At 38.4% G+C, this 27,337-nt stretch overlaps 1 long non-coding RNA gene across 1 annotated transcript; it reads left to right on the top strand.

Annotated features, from left to right (window-relative positions):
- The first annotated feature begins 3,690 nt into the window (after positions 1-3,690).
- On the top strand, positions 3,691-13,449 carry LOC126822558 (uncharacterized). Its single transcript, XR_007680868.2, has 5 exons — positions 3,691-3,815; positions 10,022-10,108; positions 11,340-11,387; positions 11,997-12,173; positions 12,405-13,449. It is a non-coding gene; the product is annotated as an uncharacterized LOC126822558 (long non-coding RNA).
- Positions 13,450-27,337: the final 13,888 nt, after the last annotated feature.

Below are 27,337 nucleotides of genomic sequence, written 5' to 3'. Positions count from 1 at the left end.
TTTTCTGTGGTAAGTTTCTTCAGGTAAATGCTTTATACCTGTATCAAAACGAATTTCCGAGAGAAAAAAAAAACACACGACAAAGTGGACCAAGAAGTTCAATGTGTTACATGTACATGTTCTTTCAGCGAGAATGTCTTTTCCGTCCGTATGGTAGAACTTTAAGCTGTGGTGATGGGCGTTTCCGGGGTTGAGGGGTTTGTGGGTATTCCGGGGGATATTATTAAAACTTATTTCCCGGATTTGGGTTTGCCTCTTGTCTGAAATTATCTTACGTAGCTCTGGTTAATTCCAAATAAATTCATTGCTACATTTTGGAAAGTGCACTCAATCATTTTGTCTTCTTTAGTGTAAATAAAGCCGACATTTTTAAAAACAAAAATGAATCGTGCTTTAGCATAAAATATGTCCTTTAATCCAACAAGAGTTGTGTTCATTTTCGTAGTAAAAGGAATTCGCGTAGTTCTCCGGAAAAGTAAACTGGACTATGAAATTGGTGATCATTTATTTGCTCAGTTTTGTTGCTTCTAGGTGTCATTTTGTCCACAAATTGTCCTGAAGAGTGGTACGGTCCTGCTGTTGCGGTCTTACAAGGCGTGGTGAGCCTGATCTTGTATCAAAAAAGATATGAAAAATACCTAAAATACGTTATAACTGCCCTGTTGCTTATAATCCAAGTTGGACCGGTGATAGTTGGTGAGTCTTGAAATTCAAACTTGACAATTTTATACACGATCCACTCAATCTGATTAAAATACAGATCTATATTTGGTTATTTATAATGTGTAATTTCGGATAACTACTTCTGGAGTTAGCTCCCTTGATTATGGTAATCCATTTTATTACATGGTATCATTTGATATATTTAGTGTAAATTTATTGTCTCTTTGATTAATCAGCTATATTTATTGTAGCTATCTCTTTGATTAATCAGCTATATTTATTTGACTAATCAGCTATATTTATTGCAGCCATCTCTTTGATTAATCAGCAGTACAACAGTATTTATTTGCATTTGTAGGTTTCCTCTTATGGTTTGGATTTCAAATTGATGTTCCCGTTTGTTACCTAGGAAACGTGACCCCGTTCTTCTTATCAATATTGTTTTTCATTTACTTCTTGCTCCACTATTTTATGATGTTCATATTTTTATTCATATTTTATTTTATTATAAAATGTTTTGACCTTTAAAGGAATAATAGCATTATATTATATCTTTAACTTATTATTGGTTTTATATACATGTATTATAGAGAATTCATAGCTGACTGAATGACTTGAGTAGTTTGACTGAATGACTTGAGTAGTTTGACTGAATGACTTGAGTAGTTTCCACATAAAAAGATTAATAAAACAAAAACATAGCTGATTCTCGGTGAATCCATATTCCTGAAGCAATGGCCCGAGAAATCCCTCTCTGGCCATTGCTGGATTAGCTTCTGATACTTGCGCTTTTGAGGGAGTGTGTCTATTCTTCCCATTCAATCAAATCTATCCAAAAGCACAGCAACATGGCAGCCCTTCGTTTTATCAGGGCTCTTCCCTAAAACTTTGGACAGTGATTTAAGGTATTTAAAACGGTGAAATTGTTGTTCGTCTCAAAACAATATTGTTTACATTATATGCACAGAGTAAAAATCGTGCTGACAGTTGATAGCCTTGTTTGTCACACAATTGTTTTTTCTGCAATATTCTGCTATGCACTGGTTAATTGATCATAATAAAATCGTGAGTCATGACGTAACGTTATGTAAACATATTTGGTCCAATTTGAAGCCCTGTTTGGTATTGTTACGCAGTAAGCTATTGGTTGTTAATCGGACTATTGACCAGTCATAATTTAGAACAAGAATTTGCTTTGTTTACAGCAGTGAGTAGTGGGATTAGCTCTAATCAAACGAAACACTGCGAGGAGTATGCGGTGAATCCTGAATATCATGTTTATCACTAATGGTAGAAAAATTTCTATTGCATCATTTGGCTTAGTAACCAATCATTTTAATTAATTACGTCATATTTGAACAATTAGATTATTGAAAGCCGAAATTCAAGGGTAGCAAACCGTCAGAGCTCTGGCCATTGACAGACAGCCGCTCAATTCGCGAGAGACCCCTGCATTCATTTGTAGAAGAGCCATATAATGTAGTGTGCTCTGCCGATCTATTTCACAGAGAATTACGAAAGTCTTCTAATATCTCTGTAAAAGATGACTGCCTTCAAAACGCGACGTCACATCACGCTACGTCAATCATTGGCTCAATGCCGCGTGCATTGTTTACATAAGACGTTACTGAATCGGGCAGAATGTTGCCTTTTACTCATTTTAATACCAATTTATACTAATAGCAAATACTTTTCACCTACAAATACTTCTACGTCTTTATTTATTTTTCTAATATTTAAAAAAAATGTTTTATAATTTAATTTGTCGGAGGAAAAAAGTAAATATTTTTGGCTCATTATATTGACATATTGTTACCATTATTATTGTGTATCGGGGTTGGAGGTGATTTTTTTTATTTTTATATATTTATATTGATATATTCTTATCATTATAATTGTTAATCTATTGTAAATATTTTAATTATATTTATTGTCTACGATATCACCTCGTTTGAAGATAAATAAACCTGTTTCCCACCGCCATGTTTTTTGTTCTAGTATATAGTCTGTTTACTAGACCAATCCTTGTAGTGGAATATTAACAGGCAATTAGTTGAAACAATTCTGTTTATATGTCTTGGGGTGAGGGGTAGGGTGGAGTCTAGTTGTTTAACGCATGCGCGTCAAATCACAAGGTACCCCCTTTTGTTAAACACCCCAACGTGCTAGCGAATTATTCAAATGAAATTGGACCTATGTTAGTCCCGAAATTACTTAGTTTTTGTCAGGTGGACGTTACCCCCCCCCCCCCCTCACATTTACTAGCCGAGTCTATGCCCTACATCATTAATAAATAAAAGTGTACAAGCTGCTGTACGCTCGCTCTTTCTCTTATATCAGCGACTGAATATACACATGTTCAATGAATATACACATGTTCAATGAATATACACATGTTCAATGAATAGATTTCCTTTCATTACGATCTCTCGTTATAAAAAGCCACCAACACCGCCCCTGCCCTCTATTGTATTCTTTATGCATGTTAAATTATAAAAGGTAACTTTTTATTATTTACGTAGATCCAATTAGTATCCGGGTTTAAATGTATGGAGCTGGGTAAGGAACATAAATGATACTATTTGAATAAACAAGTGATCATCTGGCGCCCTATACTAAAGCGGCATTAGGTCAGATTTAGAAAAAGAGCTGACAGTTCTAGCTATAGATAGTTTACAAAATAGATAATAAAAAAAGAATATGCTGAAACTTTCAGTCAAATTACTTCACCCTGAGTCAAAGTATGAGCAATACAATTATACATACAATGTTCTACGTGCTAAAACTCGTATCATTTTATGGTTCTGGGATTGTTGCCTAATGATGAACTGTTTCGCCCTAGTTATCAGTAGTGGAACCATTTATTATATTATCCGATATATTCCATCATTAACTTTACTACATCAGTTAATATAGAGTCCACACTAGTCAATATCCAGATATATTCCATCATTAACTCTACTACATCAGTTCATATCGTGATCATACTAGTCAATATCATTTTTATTTTATGTCCCTTCACGGTCTCCGTAATAAAATGGCTATCTATACGAGACGGTAAACTACATGCTACACCTATATGCGTTGTTATTCGTTTTACCAAAGACCAGCTGCTGGTCAAGAAGTTGACATCACAGGCATGGCTTCCAAAGGTAAGGTTTCATTTGGACCTCATGTCGTACATCAGTTTAAGCGGAGTGGGTGCTAGGCGGTTTAATTAGGGTCTGTTCGTCTGACGTTTGAAACACAATATACGAGACGAGACGTGTCCTCACTATAAACGAATCACCCAACTGTAACCGACCTGCACATAATGTTAGACAAGAATTCCACGTGCTATAATTACCAGTATATATAGGTGTCAAACACCGACTCTCCTATTTCTTGTCTGCGATATCACTCATCGTACTGACAACACCTAATGCACTAGAGCTCCAGAGCTATCTTCTAAATTTATCTCAGATAAAGTAGCCTAGCTAAGACTCGAGAAAGACTCTCCAATTGACTTTAAGACTCTACAAAGATTCTTCAGTCCCAAGGTTGTCTTTTTTAAAAAATATTTCTTATACCTGAATAAGGTATAGGTTCTTTATTTTTTATTTTTACCTTTCTTTGATAGTTCTTTTTCTTTGATAGTTCCTTTTGGCTATTTTGTTTTGTTTTTTGGGTTTTTTTTACATTTAGTTGGTCCTATTTTGTTTTTACTTATTTTTGTTCCTAGGATTTCTCTGTTTAATTTATATAGTTTTTCTTAATTTGGATTTCTAGTTTTGTTTTGTCTGGTATCTTTATCTTTATATTATTAGCTTCATATTTTTAGTTTAATTTAATTTCATAGGGTTTTATTTTCCTTATTTTGTTTGGTTTTAAAATTTATTTCTCATATATTTCATTACTAGGTATTTTCTCGCTATAAGGGTTTCAGTTATATTTCTCGGTCTAAGCATTTCTATTCACTTGTTGTTTTAACAGCCAAATTAACCTTTCTGAACAGATTTAAGTCTCTCACCAAAGACGCCTTTCACTAAGAATTAATCAGTGGCCAAGCTAATCAATTGATTGAATTGCTCACTAATACCATAAAACAACTAGCAAGCTAGGTGTTTATAGAAACCTGACAACTGTTCATGAACCCTTACAAGCAATTAGAACTCATAGCTAATCAGCACTAAACACATTGATTGACTAGCGGTTCTTTGTGGGAAAGGCTAACATCAGTACAATCAGAAAACCTTAAAAAAAACTGTTCAATCATTCCTTTGTTTTAGATCTTTCGATAGCAATAAGAACAATGGCGACAGAGGCTACTTCTCCCATGTCAATGGTAGAAGCTTTAATAGCAGCCCTGCGCCAAAGTTTTTCCTGCAACAAAAAGGAAGGATGAACAGAACCACGTCGTGCAGGTGAGGCCAATGGAAGGCAAGTCTTTTCATGGGTCCAAACTGACGGCAGTGGGAAAGGAACTACAGACTAAGTAGGGTATCAGTAATATACCTGGACATATCAGACTTTCCCTAAAAAGTAAGTCGGACATGGACAAAGCACTGGCCCAGGACAGCCTACTCGGTATGACCGTGACGGTATCCGAACCGACCACCTTGTTAACAGACAAGGTGGTTGTTCATGGGATACCAGCCGACTATACCGGGGAGGAAATAATGGACGACCTGAAAGATAGGGAGTATGACGTCACTGAGATATACAGGTTTAGAGTGGCCGAGGGAAGGATCAGGGAAGCGTTGCCCTGATCTTCAAGAAAGGTACAGCACCAGAGGTCATAAACATAGTGTATCTCAGAAGACGGACTCATCCCTATATACAGAGGGTGCGACAGTGCGCTAACTGTCAAAAATTGGGTCATACGGTGAAGTGAAGTACTGTAAAGGAAAAACCGTATGCGCCCAATGTGGGGGAGAACACGCGGTGGCTGAGTGTAGGGTGGGTAGCACAATTAACTGCTCAAACTGCAAGGGCAGCCACGCAGCCAACTCCCCTCAATGCCCAAGAATTCAAGCGACAAAAGCAGCTCTACGTCTGCAACGTAAACAAAAACTTACCTTTAGGGAGGCAACCCAACAAGTAAAGAACAAGGAGAGGGAAGCAAAAGTAGTCAGAGAACCGGTGGTGGAACCAAAACAAGCTCCATCGCCGACCCTCTCGACGTCCGATGCATCCCCCACCCCTAAAGGTAAAGACAAGAAGAAGAAAGAGAAGAAAATATCTGCCAAACCGGTAGAGGTCAAACAGAAGACAAAACAATCCAAGAAGAAAGAAGAGGAACCGAAAACGAAGATTCATGAAGAACACTTCATTCCTAAATTTAAAACGGAAAGTGGCTTCATGAACTTCATGATCGAGTTCCCCAGGGTGGCCGTGTCCAATGAGGACCAAACTACCAAGATGGCAAGCCTACTCGGCAAAATAAGGACACACATGGTCAACGCCGATGTCCTGTGTGTCATGATTAATTCAATCAACACGGTAAAAAAAAAGATCAAGAGAAGAAGACGACGACGAAGAAACCACAAAAGGCGATCAAACGGCAAACCTCGCACTCCGTAGAAGGATATCTCATGTTCGTCACTACAGCACTGGCGATATGCCCAGTTTCTTGCCGGTTTTAACACCAAAGACGAACACTAATGAGGTACCTCCTATGGAATGTGAAACGCCAATTGACCAATAAATAGACAAGGCAGTGAAGCATCCATCCGGACAGTCATCATGGCGGGCCAGGTAAAAGTTCTACAACAAAACGTTAATGGACTGGCCCCCAGATGTGCTGAGCTGAGAAAATCCATCACCCGCAACCCCAAAGATGTAATATGCCTCCAAGAAACCAAGCTACTACCAACCAAGAACGACATCTACTTGTCCGGATACACTTGTCAGAGAAGGGACAGACCGGGCAGCACGACACGTGGCGGCGGTCTTGCCATCTACGTCAGTGATAACTTAAATTATATTTCTGTTTCGCTGGACGTAGAGGACCCTCTAGAAGCAATGGGCATAGGCATCACATTGAGCAATAATACAAAATTGACAATAGTGAATGTCTATGTATCCCCAGATGTCACGAGAAAACCAGTTGACTTCCAGTCACTTCTCGACCAGCTTCCGCAGGGCGAATCTGTGTTTTGCGGGGATTTCAACGCAAAACACGTCCTGTGGGGGTCACCAAGGAATGACTGTCGGGGGACTAGCCTATGCTCAATAATAGAAGGGAACGACCTATGCGTACTGAACGACGAGAGACCTACTTTTGTCGGAGGAAATGCCTCACCTTCGCACCTAGATCTCACGTTCTGTACGCTTGGTATGGTAAACCGCTGCGACTGGCAAGTACACGAAGATGAAACACCTGGCAGTGACCATCTACTGATGGAGACCCAATTGGAAAATGAAAGAAGCCGATTGGGCCAACTTCCGTGTAGGCTGCCTTGGTTGGAAGGAAGAAGATATCATCGATGCCAACATCGACGTGTACGCTGCCACAAACGACTCCATTCCCAAGAGTTCTGGTGAAAAACCAAGGATTAGAAAACCTTGGTGGTCACCAGAATGTCAGAAGGCGGTTAACGAAAGAAAGAAGGCACTTCGCCTACGGAAACGCCACTACAATGAAGTCAACCACCAAAACTACCTAAAGTTGAAATACGCTGCAAGAGACATCATCCAGAAGGCACAAAGTGGGCACTGGATGACATTCTGACACTTTCCAATACAAAGCTCTGTGTATTGCGACTGGCGTAGGGCTTGGGACTAGGAGAGAGGCATTACTACAGGAAGCCGGGGAGTTGCCCCTATCCCTAAGAAGAAAAGATCTAGCGACAAGGTATTGGGCCGAGATCTCGCAACTGGGCGAAAGATCCCCTACTTTTGTCTGTCTACAAAAGACAAGATATGTGAGAGATCCTAGAAAGAAAAGCTTCGGCCAGGGTATCAGGGAAACAATCAAGGAACTGCGAATGGGAGAGCACATGATAAATGAACACGACCCCCCAGCAATCGCCCCTTGGACGCTCCCTATACTGCCGGTCAATCGAGATCTACTACAGAAAACCGACAAGAACAACAACCCCACTGCTGCACGTGCTTTCTCCCTAGAACACCTGGAAGACAACTGGCCGTCTGATGACTGGGACCATGTGTACACGGATGGCTCACGCAACCCTGAAAGGGGCACAAGCTCGTTTGGAATATATCTGCCAAACGGGGAACAAGGAATAAGCAGGAAACTGCCCAATAACTGTTCGGTGTACACTGCAGAGCTTGTGGCCATTCGTGACGCTATATCATGGATCTCCCATCAAAAGACTAGTAAATCGTCATTCCAAGCGACTCTCTGAGCAGTCTGATTTCAATCCAAAATGACAACTCGGACTCAAAACCAGAAGTCATTTTGGAAATCAGGCAGCTGTACCAGAGGGTCCTAGAGAAGGGAAGCAAATTAGAGGTCGTGTGGATTCCATCACATGTCAACATTAGAGGAAACGAGGAGGCAGATCGACTCGCCAACGAAGGTCTCAAGGACACAGAACCACTCCGCACCATAGACTACTGCACCAGGGAAATCTACAGTATGGTTAAAAGACAGGTCAATTCATTCTGGGAACTAAAACTCGTTGAACTTGGCACATACAGATTCCGACTGAATGACAAAATCTACACGAAGACAGTGATCAATCACCCTAGAAGAGATATATGCAGACTTATATCGAAACTAAGGGTGAAAGAGCGGATGCGAGACTACAAACACCAAGTCATCGTCTGTGAGTGCGGAGAAGAATATACCACCAACCATGTCCTGGTAGACTGCGAGGTATACAAGGAGGAGAGAAGGGAACTAGTGAGAATGATGGAGACTAACAACATACCATTCAACACTAAGAACTTACTATTCCCGAGACCAGATCTGAAACTGCAAATCTTCGAACAAATCCACGCCCTAATGGACACAGTTGGACTAAGTAGAATAGTGAAGTAAGAGGGGGCCATGGTTAGACGGGCTCGGCATCTAAACACTAAACTACATAGGGGATTTATACCAAACTGGCAGGATAGTGAAGTAAGGAAGCGTCACGATCAGACGGACTCGGCATCTAAACACTATTCCGGCAAACAATAGACGTCAAACTTACAGAGTGGGATAGGGGAGTAAGGGGAGGTCACGATAAGACGGACTCGGCATCTAAACACTATTCCGGCAAACAATAGACGTCAAACTTACAGAGTGGGATAGGGGAGTAAGGGGAGGTCACGATAAGACGGACTCGGCATCTAAACACTATTCCGGCAAACAATAGACGTCAAACTTACAGAGTGGGATAGGGGAGTAAGGGGAGGTCACGATAAGACGGACTCGGCATCTAAACACTATTCCGGCAAACAATAGACGTCAAACTTACAGAGTGGGATAGGGGAGTAAGGGGAGGTCACGATCAGACGGACTCGGCATCTAAACACTATTCCGGCAAACAATAGACGTCAAACTTACAGAGTGGGATAGGGGAGTAAGGGGAGGAGGTCACGATAAGACGGGCCTGGCACCTAAACACAAATCCCACAAAGATGACATCTACCAAACTAGCAGGATAGTGGAGTAAGGGGGAGTTACGGTCAGACAGACTCGGGACCTAAACACTATTCCGCAAAAGAAACAGATACCAAACCCATAGAGTGGGATTGTAGAGTAAGGGGAGGTCACGATAAGACGGGCCTGGCACCTAAACACTAATCCCACAACGACGACATCTACCAATCCAGAAGCAGAAGAAAACATCTACCAAACGATATGTTTTTTACTAAATAAAGGGAAGAACTTCCCACAAAACCCAATCCATGGCCTAAGGCTGAAAATGGAAAGATTGCAAAATCATATTCTAAAAACAGGAAGCAGCTTCGGCTCTCCTATTTCTTGTCTGCGATATCCCTTATGTGGAAGCAGACGTTAAACACCAGGACACTACTACCAAGGTGTCAAACAGGTTTATGCTCTCATTTGCTTTATGATGTAATACAGTCAAACAGTGATGTGACAGAATCAGCAAGGATCATCCAAGAAAATGTTGATGCTGTTCTCGACACAATAGCTAATACACATGGCCATTTTTTAACCAAGAGACAAAACGCCAAACAATGCACTGTGGTCCACGGTGGCTCATTGTGTAAGTCACTGGTTCGCTAACCCGGAGGTCCCGTGTTCGATCTCTGCTTTAGCCAATAAAGTTCATCGGGATTTTCACTGGTTGAAATATTGAGTCTTTAATGTTTTGTTTTGTTATTGATAAAAGATCGATCAGTGTATATTGAATTGTAATATTGATTTTTTAATATTTTGTTTTGTTATTGGTAAAAGATCGATCAGTGTATGTTGAATTAGAAGATGGTAAACACAACTCTAATAAAGACAAGGAAGATGATTTGCGTAAGAACTGGGGCAAGTGTAAGTATAAGTTATCGTGTTTTAGTGGGTTCATTGGTCCACCGAGCTCTCACATAGGGGAGGCTTAGGGGGGGGGGGCACATGCCCGGGGCGACACTTATCTTAGTACATGCCAGAAATATTCAATGGAGTCTGAGATAGAAAATTACCAGCCTTCGCTTCCCCTAAACCTCAGTAAACCAGTTCATATTTCAGCAAATAGAGAGGGTAGAATTATAAAGTGTTAAAAGTATAAAAAAATGTATTTTGAAATTTCTTTAATCATAAAAAATCAACTGAGCGCAGACACTGAACAAATCAGTTAAAGTATGCATGAGGGGGGTTGGGTGGGTAGGGGGTGGGGGCACCACTGAAATTTTTGCCCTGAGCTTGTGAGGGCCCTGTTCGTCCATATGTTGGGTTAGGCTGCCGAGTGGTAGGTTAGGTTTCCGAGTGCTTTAAAAGCTAGGATTTCATGAATCAAGGAATCCATGTGGGTGATCGATGGTGTCGTGTGTGAGAGTACAGCATTGATCATTGAGAGAACAGTTATCTACTGTAGAGATAACCAGCAATTCACAAATTTCTTATTCTGTATTACGTTTTCTCCGAGTATATTGTAATCCACCGAAAGCGCCTGGGCCGAAAAGTATAGAGACCCCGACTTGATGATCGGGAATCACCCGCTATCAATTCTTGCCACTACCGGAAGTATATTTACAAAACCATTGTGAGCACTTCCTCCCATTCGTGATATTAAAATACTAATTGTTATTAATATTTATACGCCAACATTTCATACTATGTCGTCACTCATGGATCCCTCAGTCTGCCAACAAATGACTCGGTAACGTAATAGGGGCTACATTTTCTAATATTTTACATCAGTAGGTCTTGTAACTGATTCAAGTGGCGTGGTTCCGATCCACGCTTGTACGTGGCAAGGCATTGGGTCGCCTGTCCAACCTCGTGAGTTTTCTCTTGCCCTCCCCCCCCCCACCACACACACACACAAACTGATAAAGACCCCTATGCGCAAGCTAATTAATGAAATAAAATATGTTAGTCCCGAAATGCCCTAGTTTTTATCGAGTCAACTTTAACCCCCCTCACTCCATCATAGAACACAGTAAGAATAGATTTATGCCCGTATCCATTAGCCTAGTCGGTGCAGAACCCAATTTGATTTCTGTTTACACAAGTTAAAAGAACGTTGTATGAACGTTGTAATTGGATTCTTGATTCATTTCAGGTTGCTGGATAGTTATACCGATAAGTTTGTACAGCCAGTTTGCCTTGGGTAAGTTTCTTCAGGGAGGATACATGATTTCTGCCTAGGGGTCTATAATCTTTATGCCTGTATCAAAACGAATTTCCGAGAGAAGAAATAAACCCACGAGAAAGTGGACCAAGAAGTGCAATGTGTTACACTGTACATGTTCTTTCACCAATACCGTCTTTCCAGTCCGTATGGTATAGCTTTAAACTGCTTTCTCTTCTATTTATCGCGAGGGGCGTGGCGTTAGTTTGGGGAGGGGAGGGGGCGGGATATTTCGGGAGACTGATTCAAACTTATTTAACAAATTCGGGTTTGCCCCTAAAATTATGTGACGTATGTTAGCCTATCACTTAAATATGCTAGCCGTTGCAGCTCTTTGGTTAATTCCTGATAAATTCATTGTTTCATGGATTTGGGAAAATGCACTCAATCCTTTTGTGTTCTTTTGGGTAAATACTGCCGGCATTTTTAAAAGCCAATCGTACTTTACACAAGATATGTGAGTCAATCCAAGAAGGGTTGTTGTGTTCAATTTTCGTAGAAAAGGGACTTCACGAAGTTCTCCGGAAAACTAAACTCAACAAAGAAATTCATGATCATTTATTTGCATATTTTTGTTACTTCTTCTAGGTTTCATCTTGCTTTCAATTTGTCCGACAGGGAGTTACGGTCCTTTTGTTCCGATGGTATATAGCGTGATGTGTCTGATCATTATTCTTGCAAGTTGTCTAAAAAGGAATACAAGTTACCCAGAACACATTGTAACTGCTCAGCTGATAATTAGTATTGTTGGACTGATGATAGTTGGTGAGTCTTGAAATTCAAACCTGACAATTTTATACACGATGCACTCAATCTGATTAAAATACAGATCTATATTCGTTTTTTTATAATGTGTAATTTCGGATAACTACTTCTGGAGTTAGCGTCCTTGATTATGGTAATCCATTTCATTACATGGTATCATTTGATATATTTATTGTAAATTTATTGTCGCTATCTCTTTGATTAATCAGCTATATTTATTTGGATTTGTAGGTTTCCTGTTTATTTTCGTACTGCCGGATCCCATACTCGAATTTAGAAATGCACAGCCCATGTGTTACATAAGAAACGCGTTTTTGTTCTACGTGTGGACATCAATTGGCTCTGTCTCCAGCGTTATTGGTATCTTCATCCTCTGGAAAAGGTGTCTAATGTAATACTATATATTTATAGGGATTATTTTAGGTCTATTTTAGGCAGTGTTTCCGTTCGGTCTCAGTTCTATGTTTATTAAACTCATAGATGTGGTAGTTTCCTGTATTTCATATATAAACATAGTTAGAACAACTCAGGGTTCCCGAGTTAAAGGACAATATTGGTGTCAGTCATTACCACATATGTTATAGAACTGGTTAAACACGTTTCAAATATAATTTTAACACAGAGATCCGTCTATATAACTGACTGAAGTGACGAGTGACGAGTGAATTTCTCTTCACTAATATTTCCTTCCAAGACCAAAAATTGTTATATGAGATTGTGGGGAGATATCTGACAATTTAAAAGTATAAATATTGACTGTCATTAGATAATAAAAACAAGTGAATGTACGGACTATTTCTATTTTTCTCGCTCGTGTTTTCTTATCTAGTGACATTCAATTGCTTTCTGGAATTGTTAGATATCCTCTCGCAGTCTCACATAACAACTCTTGTAACACTACGGATAACAGAAGATCAGCATAATTGATAAGACATTTATTAAGAACATGAAACAGACATAAATCGGGAGGAGCTCTATTCCAAGTCTGGGAAAATGGGCAAGAGTGAATCATCATATATGGTATTGTTTATTTATCAGATTAAGGTATCAGTAAGTGCACTGCGTATTTCTTTTGAAGTCATGAAGTTCTGCCTAGTGTTATACACGGATCATGTGTAGCTTGTTAAGAACATATTGAATTAATTAGATGTTTAATAAGATCATAGTCAGCCCGTGCCTTAACAGAAGTTTATACAGAGTTGAAACATCAATGTCATATATTTTCAAAATCAGCATATTATCATAAAGTTTTATGCACCTAAATGATCGTTCAATTTGATAAAAGGTATAGATCACTTTGTCACACTCTTGAACTTTGAAGGAATTATCAGTGAGCAGAAATTCGCGCTGGTATCTGTTGTCCTTTGAAGAAGCTAAATCGCTATTCCTTGGCACCTAGAAATGGAATAAAGCAAGGCATATGATAATGTAATATGAATGTATATGGTTTAAACAGTAATTTATTCAGGAGAACATTATACGGTCAGATTATCAATGTAAAAAAAGAAATAACCATTATATCATTTGTCTTATCTCTGTGATATTAATATATACACAACTAAAAGTATGGATTCAATAATGAACTCATACATAGACTAATAAGTAATCCCATATAGATACCATGTTGGCCCCAGATATGCAAAAGTTATATGTAATCCCATGCAGATACCATATTATCCCCAGATACACGCACAGGTAATCCCATATGGACCCCATATTGGCCCCAAGTGTACAAAAACAGAGTTGTTAATGTGGGAAATCCCATATAGATCCCATATTGGCCCCAGATACACACACTATACGGTCAGATTATCAATGTAAAAAAGAAGTAACCATTATATCATTTGGCTTATCTCTGTGATATTAATATATACACAACTAAAAGTATGGATTCAATAATGAACTCATACATAGACTAATAAGTCATCCCATATAGATACCATGTTGGCCCCAAATATGCAAAAGTTATATGTAATCCCATACAGATACCATATTATCCCCAGATACACACACGGGTAATCCCATATGGACACCATATTGGCCCCAAGTGTACAAAAACAGAGTTGTTAATGTGGAAAATCCCATATAGATCCCATATTGGCCCCAGATACACACACTATACGGTCAGATTATCAATGTAAAAAAGAAGTAACCATTATATCATTTGGCTTGTCTCTGTGATATTAATATATATATGAAAATAAAGTGTATTTGCGTACATTTGTATGTGGTAAGATAATATGGGTCCTATATGGGGACCTTGTGGTATCACCTGGGCCCACAGCCCATTTTTTCCCCATATGGTCCCCATGTGGCAATGTTTATGGGGTTAGTATTTGCAATTTATCATTTAAGAGAATATAAGTGAATAGGATGCAGTAACAAGTAAAACTGCTTATATAAAACTGTTTCCATAGTTACGACCATTAAATATATGACGACTATAAAGATATATATCTGTAAGATGTTGAGTGATTTAAACCAAGGTTTGGGGAAAATATATAAGTTTAAAGTTGGAAGTACGGAAGCCGAAAATGACTATTTTAGATATGAATGTATATAAACTGATTTACATTCTGTTGTTTTTTTCTGTAATTTCTAATCACTTGTGTTCGTGTAAACACGCGAAGAGTGCAATTTGGATGGCAGTCTTTAGCGTCTGGTTATTACAGTCTACAGTCTTCCTTTATGAGGCATGTATAGCCTCGTTCACCGAGGAGTCGCTCGTACAATTGGCGCCTAAAAGCATTCTAATACGCGATTCTTGTGCCAAGTTTAAAATGTTCATTGTGTCTTAAAGATTGGATATCAGAAGCCCATCTTTTCACGGCAAGATGACAACATATTTAAATTGACCAATAAGTCGTGTTTGCAATGTCGAAGACTGGATGATATTACCTACTTTAATTGATCTATTTAAAATAAAAAGATAGTGCCACACTGTTCCGTGTTGATGTTTCTAGTCGGATACCTGTTTTAATCAGATAGCTCCATTCACCACACGCCAAGTACTCGCCGTAACAGATCGTTTCATTAGCTAATTCCTCACACCATCCAGAACGCGGGTTATATAACAACTCTATCAGATCCTAGTGTAGTAAAGACAAGTAAAACAAAAAATTTAACTATAAAAAACGAAACGAAATAGGATCTGTGTTTTAATCACATTCGAGTTAATTGATCTATTAAAAAAGATAGCATCTGTTTACAATCGTATATAGGTGCATTATGTGAGAGATTTAGATAAGGAGCTGATCTACTGATCTACCTTACTATAATAGTTTAAAAATATTCTGTGTGAAGTTATCAGTGTTAGCAGTTTTGATGAGAAATAGTTTCGGTTGTCAAGTACTATTGTCACTTCAATAAACGTAGTCTCGATTTCCAGTCTCTCAATCGACAGTTTCGGTGAGTGTCGTCCATGACGTTTATCATTGTCTAACCCACTAAATATCTTAACCATACGATGATCTAGAGAGTTGATTATGGACTTGTCATGTGAATAAATGATTGTCTAGAGACAGTTGATTATGGGCTTGTCAATATCTTAACCATACGATGATCTAGAGAGTTGATTATGGGCTTGTCAATATCTTAGCCATACGATGGTTTAGAGAGAGTTGATTATGGGCTTGTCATGTGAATAAATGTATAATTAATAATCCATGGAACGTATTCAAAGGTTTTCTTAAAGTTAAGTAAAAATACTTAATTTTCCCACTTAGGCAAGTGTCTTACCTTAAATCGGTATTCAAAGGCTCTATTTTACATACACTTAGCTATGTGAAAAACTGAACTGCACGCTTAAAATATGGAATACCCACATTAGTCAAAAAGCATGGATTTTTAATTATGGAATATCGTTCACTGCCAAAAATCACGAATTACTCACATTGCATGCAAGTTATGTTCCCTCAAGAGCACCACTATACTCAATTAAAATCTTAGTTGTCATTACTAGGAAAATATTTGTCGAAATAGAATATTATTATATTGTAATGTATGAAAATAGTATGACTATAATTTATGATAAATTATCATAGTACACATCCGTTGGCGGAACAGTTGTTTTACTAGATATTTTTAAAAAATTCAATTTCAATAGATAACAATTGCAGTTGTCGAAAAGTGGTGGTATAATGATGAATATTGTAAACTTTATTATTTTAACAGTGTATAACGATATTCAACATATTAGCAATACGCAAGGCCCTTTTAATTTGGATTTTACAAATCATTCAGTGTTGTTTATCAATCTATCATTTGAGAAATTCAATGATTTATTATCACAGCAAAAGGCCTGGCATTGACGGTACATTGCCTGTATTTCAACCCGAATAAATATTACCGATTAAAACGCAATAGGTAAGGCGGGAAATTAATTGCAAATCATTGGTGACACGCTTCGGTTCACAATCATCATCATATATTTGTAAATTTATATACGAACGAAGACAAGAACATGTTTTAATCTTGCCAACACATCCACTGATAACCTGGTATGTTTTCATCGCCTCTTGCTATTTAGATAAATAAACCTTTTTCACGCCGCCATGTTTGCTGTTCTGTAATATACGGACTACAGTATTATTCTGTTTACTGGACCAGGGGTGAGGGGTAGATTGGGGTCTAGTTGTTTAACGCGTGCGCATCAAATCACAAGGTCTGTCATTGAGTAAAGTTAAAAGGACCATGTTCGCCTGCTTAACCTCGTGGGTCTTCTCCGGTCTCTTCCCTCCTGCTAAAGACCCCAACGTGCTAGCGATTTTTTAAAAATGACATTGAACCTTATGTTAGTCCCGAAATGACCTAGTTTTTGTCGTGTGGATGTTACCCCCTCCCCCTCACATTTACTAGCCAGAGTCTATGCACTACATCATTAATAAATAGAATTACAAGTGCATAAGCAGCCGTATGCTCTCTCTCTCTCTTCTAAAGCTCACCTATGTATAAGTTAGATATATGATATAATATATACAGGTTCAATGAATAGATTTCTCGTTATAAATAGCACCGTCTTTGTCCTCTATTGTATTCTTTATTCATGTCAAATTGTAAAAGGTATGTTAGTAATTAGTATCCGGGTTTAAATGTATGGAGCTGGGTAAGGAACATAAATGATACTATTTGAATAAACAAGTGATCATCTGGCGCCCTATACTAAAGCGGCATTAGGTCAGATTTAGAAAAAGAGCTGACAGTTCTAGCTATAATAGTTTACAAAATAGATAATAAAAAAAGAATATGCTGAAACTTTCAGTCAAATTACTTCACCCTGAGTCAAGGTATGAGCAATACAATTATACATACAATGTTCTACATGCTAAAACTCGTGTATCATTTTATGGTTCTGGGATTGTTGCCTAATGATGAACTGTTTTGCCCTAGTTATCAGTAGTGGAACCATTTATTATATTATCCGATATATTCCATCATTAACTTTACTACATCAGTTAATATAGAGTCCACACTAGTCAATATCCAGATATATTCCATCATTAACTCTACTACATCAGTTCATATCGTGATCATACTACCCACATAACAATATGATGTTAATTTTACGTTACATTTACGTAAAAATGGTCAGTCAGTTTACCATCATTTTGCTCATCTTTTTAACGATAATTTTACGTCAGGAAATGACGTTAATCTAACGTAAACTTTACGTCATTTTTACGTTATATTCCATCATTAACTCTACTACATCAGTTCATATCGTGATCATACTACCCACATAACAATATGATGTTAATTTTACGTTACATTTACGTAAAAATGGTCAGTCAGTTTACCATCATTTTGCTCATCTTTTTAACGATAATTTTACGTCAGGAAATGACGTTAATCTAACGTAAACTTTACGTCATTTTTACGTTATATTTACGTCATTTTCTGACGTAAATCTAACGTAAACTTTAAGTCATTTTCTGACGTAAATCTAACGTAAAATTTGCGTAAAGTTTACGTCATTTTCGTTAGATTTACGTCAGAAAATGACGTAAACTTTACGTTAGATTTACGTCAGAAAATGATGTAAATATAACGTAAAAATGACGTAAACTTAACGCTAGATTAACGTCATTTCCTGACGTTAAATTGTCGTTAAAAGGATGAGCAAAATGATGGATATCTAACCGATCATTATACCGTAATTCTAACATTAAATTAACATCATTTACGGATGCAATTCTAAAGTCAAATTTTGATGAGCATTAAAACCTTCAAAATTATTCATTATTTGCGGCAGTAAATGGGAAGTACATTCAACCAATAATCAAATTTTCCTGACCCGTGGGTGAGGCTAAAAGTTGAGTGGTCCAACGTGTGCGCTTTAGATCATAACGTCTGTCATTGAGTCAAGTGGTTTGTTTCCACACCCAACTTGAACATGGGTTTTCTCTGGGTCCTCCTACTACTAAAGATTCCTGGTGCGGATGAATTATTCAACTTGAATTGAATCACTTAGTCCCAAAGGACAGTTTATGTCTATTGGATGTTTTACCCCATTGCTCTCTATCTACCCATAACCAGTCAGAATTCTAAATGTATTGCACAGAAAAGTTAAAAATCTAGCAGAATTATATGACAAAATATACTACAAGTATGTATACATATACTTTATTTAAAAGACAAAAATATAATGTTATAAAATACAAAATACACATTTAAATATTAACAGTTTTTATCCACAGCTGTTTGAGAAATGAAGACGGGCATATGCCACACAGTGTGCAGAGCTATGGCGTACTCTTATATAAAATTCCAACTGCCAAGGGATCTTTCACACACACACACACACTTGAGTTTACACTGTACCTTGGTTTTTTTGTCCCTTCCGTATGACTAGTCAGCCATCCATGTCAGGTCCTCTGTCCGGCATCACTGACACGGGAAAATGTTCAAGAAAAAGGTCTACATTAGCGCTATGAAAGTGTTGATATGCATAAAAGAAAGAAAAAACTGGGATATTGACCAAATTGGGCCAAAACCTATAGCCTCTATCTTATTTGCTCAAGGTATTGATTGAATAGAAGTTAACTTTGGAATGAGTGAAATTAAATGGGTTTAATGTCCTATTCCGACAGGGCTAATGACATGGAAATATGCTATACAGTGTCCTATTATGGAATTTTATCCAGACAGCGGCGCTAAAGCCTACTCTTATATCGAATTCAAACTGCCAAGGGATCTTTCACGTGCACACCAATGTGTGCACAGGACCTCGATCATTCGTACCATCCAAACGACTAGACTAGGGAGAATTAACCAAGGAAAGCAAAGTCCTGAAAAGCTGTATATTGATAATGCTTGTCCTCTCACAATCGGAATGATTCACATTTCACACCCAGTGTACGGACAAACTGGGCCAAAATTGATATGTGGGTGTATAAACAAAGATATATACTACACCAATATTACATGTGTTGCAGAATTGGTTTAACACATTTCAAATATAATTGTAACACGGATATTTGCAATGGTTGATCCATGACAAAAGATTTGAAATATTTTGAAGAGACGCAAAAGGTTACGCCATACAGTGTGCTATGAGGGAAATTTTGCCCGGGCAGCAGCGCTATGGCCTACTCTTGTATCGAATTCCAACTGCCAGGGGATCTTTTATGTGCACGCCAATGTGTACACTGGACCTTGTTTTTTTTGTCCCATCCAAACGACTAGACAGCTGTCTTCGTCAGGCCCTCCGTCCTGCATCACTGACAATGGGAAACCACACCGGAAAATCAGGATGAACTTTCTCGGCCAATGCAGGGATCGAACACCCGACCTCAAGGCTAGCGAGTCAGCGTCTTACCCACTTAGCCACATGATCCCCCCTTGGCCTCTGTACATGTAGAGATGAATTTTGAGCTACCTTTATATATATATTTCTATTTTTAAAACCCGCGACAAGTATATTTATATCAAGGATGTAACCCTCTATCAGTTAACCTGTCACGGATTGGTTGCATTGGTGAACCGGTTCAAAATATTCGTTTCATATCATACCTGACCTTCAAATCCAGGAATTGTAGCCACAACGGGGATCACGTTGGTTAAGTCGGTAAGACACTGGCTATCTAGTCTGGAGGTCGGGTGTTCGATCCCTGCATTGGCCGAGAAAGTTACTCCAGATTTTCGGGCGTGGTTCTCCCTTGTCAGTGATGCAGGACAGAGGGCTAGACAAGACAGCTGTCTAGTCATTAAAATGGGACAAAAAAATGAGGTCCCATGTACACATTGGCGTGCACGTACAAGAGCCCTTGAAGTTAGAATTCGATATAAGAGAAGGCCGTAGTGCCACTGTCCGGGCAAAATTTCCCACATAGCACACTGTATGGCGTATGCCCATCTTCATTAGCCCAGTTCAGAGCAAAATAGTAGGACTTTAAACTTTCATTTCACTAGCCACAGCTCTGTTTTCTTTCAACAAAGGGGGGGGGGTGGTGGATGGCTGAATGGTTAGCGTGCGCGCGCTGTATCATAAAGTCTGTCATTGAGTCGAATGGCGTGGTTTCGAAACCCCGGTTGTACGTGGCAAGGAGTAGGGTCGCCTGTCCAACCTCGTGGGTTTTCTCCAGGTCCTTCGGTTTCCTCCCACTGCTAAAGACCCCTACGCGCAAGCGAATTATGTAAATAAAAAATTAAACCATATGTTAGTCCCGAAATGACCTAGTTTGTGTCGAGTGGACGGTAAACCCCATTTCTCTCTCTCTCTCTCTTTCACCAAAGGGGGGGATCAAGTGGCTAAGTGGGTAAGACGCTGGCTCGCTAGCCTGGAGATCGGGTGTTCGATCCCTGTATTGGCCGAGAAAGTTCATCCTGATTTTCCGGCGTGGTTTCCCTTGTCAGTGATGCAGGACGGAGGAACTGACAGACGGATAGCTGTCTAGTCGTTATGGGACGAAAAACCGAGGTCCCGTGTAGACATTGGCATGCACGTAAAAGATCCCTTGGCAGTTGGAATTCGATATAAGAGTAGGCCGTAGCCCCGCTGCCCAGGCAAAATTTCCCTCATAGTACACTGTATGGCATATGCTCGTCTTCATTAGCCCAGGTTAGGAGCAGAACAGTAGGACGTTAAACCCCATTTCATTTCATTTCATTTCTTTCACCAAAGACCACATAAATACTTCATTTAGCACTTGTCATTTGAAACAGTTATAGCCTATGTCTTGTCTGGAAGAGGGGGCATCATCACATTACCATACAGGGTATAAGTCGATGTTGAGTATAAGTCAAATTGTCAAATTTTACATTTTTCCAACCTACTTCCATAATTAAGTAGAGGCGGTATATAAGACTAATGTTTTTCAACTCCATGAGTTTCGGGACTGTTATCCTAGTCTAATACCGTGCCGGTGTACGCCGAAGAAAAGTTGGGCCATATAAATAATGAGGGTCTGGGACAGTTGTCAATAACACTTGCATTTATAAACAAACATGAATCGTGATGACGAATTAGGATTCAATAAAAAAAACAACATAGATATGGCCCATGAAGAGAGAAATTTCACAATAAAAAAAATTAAGAGTGTTGGATATTGAACTGACAATGCAATCAAATGGATTTTCGGAAATGGCATTCTTATATAAATTTCATGGGCGTCAACATCTTGTTTTAGGACTAGTTACCTCCCTTAGACTTTGTTTATGATAATGTAAAAGACCGGATAATCTAGCCTATGACCGATTATTCTCAAATGTTGACAACGCAACCACACTAATATTCGTAGAATATAGAATATTTTTTTCTAGATGATAGAGACTAATAATATGCCAACATTGAAATGTGTGCATAAATATGGTATATACTTAACTACACCAATATTATACCTATGTCATAGAATTTGTTACACACATTACAAATATAATCTTAATAGAGATCTTTGCTATGGTTGATCTATCAATAAAAATTGGAAGATTTGTAAGGAACGCAAAAGTTTATTGTTTACTGGCTGCAGCAGGGAGCAATAACAGGAACACAGATGATTTTCAACTCACTGATACAACTCAGTTTAGACTTTAAGCCAAAGAGCTGTTATATAATACTGTGACAGGATATCTGCTCTAAACTAACTAGTCATCAAAGAATTGACTGTCAAAAGTTCAGACAGAAAGTATTTTAGGCCTACAATGCTTGTAAAGCTTTGGCCTACATTCTGATGATATTTGTGCTACCATAGATACATATATATTTATATCATTACATTATGTGACAAGTAGTAGTGTTTGGCAAGTAGTAGTGTTGTCTAACTTTCATTATAAAGCCCATATAAATCTTTTTAGAACTTCTTTGTCATTACTGCCACCAAGGGTGCTCAAATATACATGTAGGATCTGTAAAAAAAAATAAATAAATAAAAAGCAACTTTATACTCCCCAAAAAAAACGTAATTGGGTTAAACGGCCTACTGTTCAGCTCCAACTGGGCTGACAGCCAACCTACTGTGGATCTGTAATGAAATGGGGTTCAACATCATACTATGCTGCTCAAACAGGGCTAAAGAAGTTGGACAAATGCTTGAAAGTGTGCTGTGATGGAAATTTTGACTGGCCGTGTGTACAAAAGAGCTTGGTTTTTTGTCCTATCCGAACAACTGTACATTAGCCCTTACCAGCCCCTCTGTCTTGCACCAGTTAAAAGAGGAACCATGCCAGAAAATCCTGATGAACTTTCTTGGCCACCACAAGAAAAAATAAGCTGGGGAGTAGGACTGAAACCTTTATGTACAAGTATGTACGGGCAAACTTGTTATCTAATGTTATATCATTTAAATAGGCCTATGTATATAAGCTTAAAGTCTTGATTATCCATTTTTCAATTAAATTAAATCATTAACATTAACCGCCAGTGTTTGAATATGTGAACATCTCGAGCACCCGATGGCATTGAGACTTGATTATAGACTTAGCAAGTTAATACATTAAAATGTCTTATAAAAAAATTTAACATTTACAGTCTCAAGAAATACCTACTTAACCTACATACAATATGTAGATTTAGCTCTTGCATTATGCATTATTAAATTTGCAAAAATATCAGTACAATAACAAAAAAAACCAACCTGAAACACCCATAAAAATGTTTAGAAAATACTACATGTACTTATATTATAATTAGCACAGCCTGAATTTTAACAGTCTACATCATTAATAAATTCGTTATGTGTTTGATAATTTTTTAATCCAGATTTTTTAAAAACAATTTTGGAACCAGTATTACTTTCGATAACTTAAAGCAATGTTGATTTTGTTTATGAATAGTATGGTTTACGGACAATGTAACTGCATCGTGTTAAAAACAAATACTGACTCTCTGATATACAAAGTTGCGTGCAAACTTTTTCCACGGCCAGATTATTTTTTTATCAACATTAGATCTATCGGTATACTGTCAACGGACGTTCGCATAAAAAGTGCACTTACCTTCAACTTTACTTTGCTGAATCCAAAATCGTCTGTGTATGTGTGGAATAGCTTTATTTAACTTTAAATCACGGCATCATTTCTTCTTTGGGAAAAATAATAAGTTATGCCGCCATTTTAAATCCCAGAATTCCGTACGTTCCGGTCAAACGAACAAACAAAAAATATTTAATAAATAATAAAAGCAATTTAGATAAATAACAACAATAACCGTAACCTATAAAAAAATATTGTAATGTGAATAGAAATAATATGATATAAACCGATTTAAACACAATCATCAACCGTGAACAGATCGTGACCTTGACCTTGCCCGAGACGATAAAAATATATTTGTACATCTATCTCTAAAAATGGCGACTGTTCGTTTGAAAGGCCTGTAATATTTCTGATAATGAATCTATTCATATAATTTGTTTGTATACGCTCTACTATATTTTATATGAGGTTACATAATCACGTCATATTAAAAGAATAATCAAATCGGGGAATTTTAATTTTCAGAGATAGGTCTTTTATCGAGAGACGATAAATATATGGTCGTCCGCTTGCCAGCCTATCTTTTATAGTCCCATTGGTGCAGAAAAGTAGGAAAATTAAATAAAATTAAATGAGATTAAACATCCTACTGTTTTGCTCTGAGTGAGCTAATGAAGACAGGCATACACTATATACAGTGTACTATGACGGAAACTTTGCACGGATAGTGGCACTATGGCCTACTCTGATATTGAATTACAACTGTCGGAGTGTCTTTTACGTGCATGCCAATATGTACATGAGGACTTGATTTTTTGTATGACCCAAACACCTATACCTTATCCCTTGCCAGATCCTCCGCCCTGCCACAGTCCATAGAAAATTTTCGTCATAGCACTCTGCATTGCGTATGACTATCTTCAATAGTCCGATTGGTGCAGAAAAGTATGAAAATGAATTTTAAATGGGGTTTGAAAATCCTACTATTTTGTTCCAAGTGGGCTAATGAAGAAGGGCATATGCTATAATGGTTAAAATGTTGTGATTTCGGGTTAAAATGCCGTGATGTTGGGTTATCGGTTTACGAAGGGTGATATCAGTCACCATATCTACTGGGTTTCTTTAATACTCATATTTATAGTATTTTATAGAGTCAGACTAGTGGACTAGTGAATGCACGGATTAGTGCACCCACGGACTAGTGAACCCACAAACTAGTAATTGGTAATGATGGAAAAGTGTGTAAAGACCTGTTTTACAGGTTGGCGTGCACTTAGAACTATTGGTAATGACTATATGCGGAAATGCTGCTCTCCAGGCAAAATGTCTTTCCTAGCACATCGTCATTAGTAAGTGCGGTAATGCTGCTGTCCAGGCAAAATTTCTGTCATAGCACATCTTCATTACTAATTTTGATAAAGCCACGGTGGCTAAGTGCGTAAGATGCTGGCTCGGTAATCCGGAGGGCACGTGTTCGATGCCTGCATTGGTGGAGGAAGTTCATCAGGATTTTCCGACATGGTTTCCCCTTGTCAGAGGTGCAGGAACAAGGACAGTAGTCTAGTCACTCAGATGGGACAAAAAACCGAGGTACCATGTATACATTGTCTTGCACGAAAAGATCCCTTGGCAGTTGGATTCGATATTAGTAGGCCATAGTGCCGCTGCTGGGGCAAAATTTCCCTCATAGCACATTGTATGGTATGTACCTGTCTTCATCAGGACAAACCTACATGAGAAAAAACCTACATTTCACAAACTTAGTAATTAGTAACGGGGGGGTTGGATGGCTGAATGGTTAGTGTGCGGGCGCTGTATCATAAAGTCTGTCATTGAGTTGACTGGCGTGGTTTCGGATCCCCGGTTGAACGTGACAAGGAATAGGGTCGCCTGTCCAACCTCCGGTTTTCTCCCACTGCTAAAGACCCCTACGCGCAAGCGAATTATGTAAATAAAAATTAAACCATATGTTAGTCCCGAAATGACCTAGTTTGTGTCGAGTAGACGTTAAACCCCATTTCTCTCTCTCTCTCTCTAGTAATTAGTAACACACTGGCTAGCAAATGAGGGGTTCAATTTCCGTGTTGGTCGAGAAAAATGAAATGAAATCGGGTTTAACGTCCTACTGTTCTGCTCCTAAACTGAGCTAATGAAGACGAGCATACGCCATACAGTATGCTATGAAGGAAATTTTGCCCAGGCAGCGGCGCTAAGGCCTACTCTTATATCAAGTTCCAACTACCAAGGGATCTTTCATGTGCACTCCTGTGTGTACACGTGACCTCAGTTTTTCATCCCTGACTAGACAGCTGTTCTTGTCAGGCCCACCGTCCTGTATCACTGACAAGGGGAAAACACGCAGGAAAATCTGGATGAACTTTCTCAGCCAATGCAGGGATCGAACACCCGACCTCCAGGCTAGCGAGTCAGCGTCTTACCCACTTAGCCAACGTGATCCCCATGTTGGTCGAGAAAGTTCCCTTTGTTAGTAGTGGTGTAGGACAGAGGACCTAAAAAAAACAGTGTCTAGTCCATCACGTGGGTGTGCACGTAAAAGAACCCTTGACATTTGGAATTTGAAATGAGAGTAGATCATTCATTCATTCAGTTTCTCTTTGTGTGACACCTACAGACCGCAACTACTAAAGGAGCTAGATCTCTATTCTTGGGCACTTAGAAATGGATACAAAATGTAATGAAATGAAATGGGGATTAACGTCCAACTGTTCTGCTCCGAACTGGGCTAATGAAGATGGCCATACACCATACAGTGTGTTATGAGGGAAATTTTGCCCTGACAGTGGCACGACGGCCTACTCTTATATCGAATTCCAACTGTCAAGGGATCTTTTACATGCATGCCAATGTGTACACGGGACCTCGGTTTTTTATCCCATCTGAACAACTAGACAGCTGTCCTTGTCAGACTCTCCGTCCTGCATCACTGACAAGGGGAAACCACGCCGGAAATCTGGATGAACTTTCTCGGCCAATGCAGGGATCGAACACCCGACCTCCAGGCTAGCGAGCCAGGGTCTTACCCATTTTAATGACTAGACAGCTGTCTTGTCAGGCCCTTAATTGTTAGTATCATGACATTAAACTGACATTTGTTTTACGTTTTACAACTAATATCAGGTTTATGTTAGAAAACTAACGTTAGATTTATGTTAGAAAACTAAAGTTAGATTTATGTTATAAAATTAACATTAGATTTACGTTAGAAAACTAACGTTAAATTAACGGTTAAAATTATGACATAAAACTAACACTAACGTTAGATTTACGTCAGAAAACTAACGTTAGATTTACGTCAGAAAACTAACGTTAGATTTACGTCAGAAAACTAACGTTAGATTTACGTCAGAAAACTAACCATAAACTAACGGTTAGAAACCTGATGTAAAATTTACGTTAGATTAACGTTAGAATTATAACCAATAATACATATATAATTATTATGTCTGAATTCCGACTATATATCAATTGTTAGAATGTGCACACACTTGTAATGTTATTTAATCAAGAAGTATTCAAAGGGAAAAAAATTGGTTAGTAATCCGTCATAAAGTTTACGTTACATTTAGTTCATTTTCTGACGTAAAAGTAACCATAACCATTATGACGTAAAAGTAACGTAAATTTAACCAAAGAATTTTACCATTATTGGACGCTAACCAAAATCTAACCATAATGACGTAAACTTTACGTAAATCTAACCATCAATGTTAACTGGGTAGTCAATATCATTTTTA

Source organism: Patella vulgata, chromosome 5 (genome assembly GCF_932274485.2).
Source record: "Patella vulgata chromosome 5, xgPatVulg1.2, whole genome shotgun sequence".
Taxonomy (NCBI): Eukaryota; Metazoa; Mollusca; class Gastropoda; family Patellidae; genus Patella; species Patella vulgata.
This window is presented reverse-complemented; position numbering and strand designations above follow the sequence as displayed.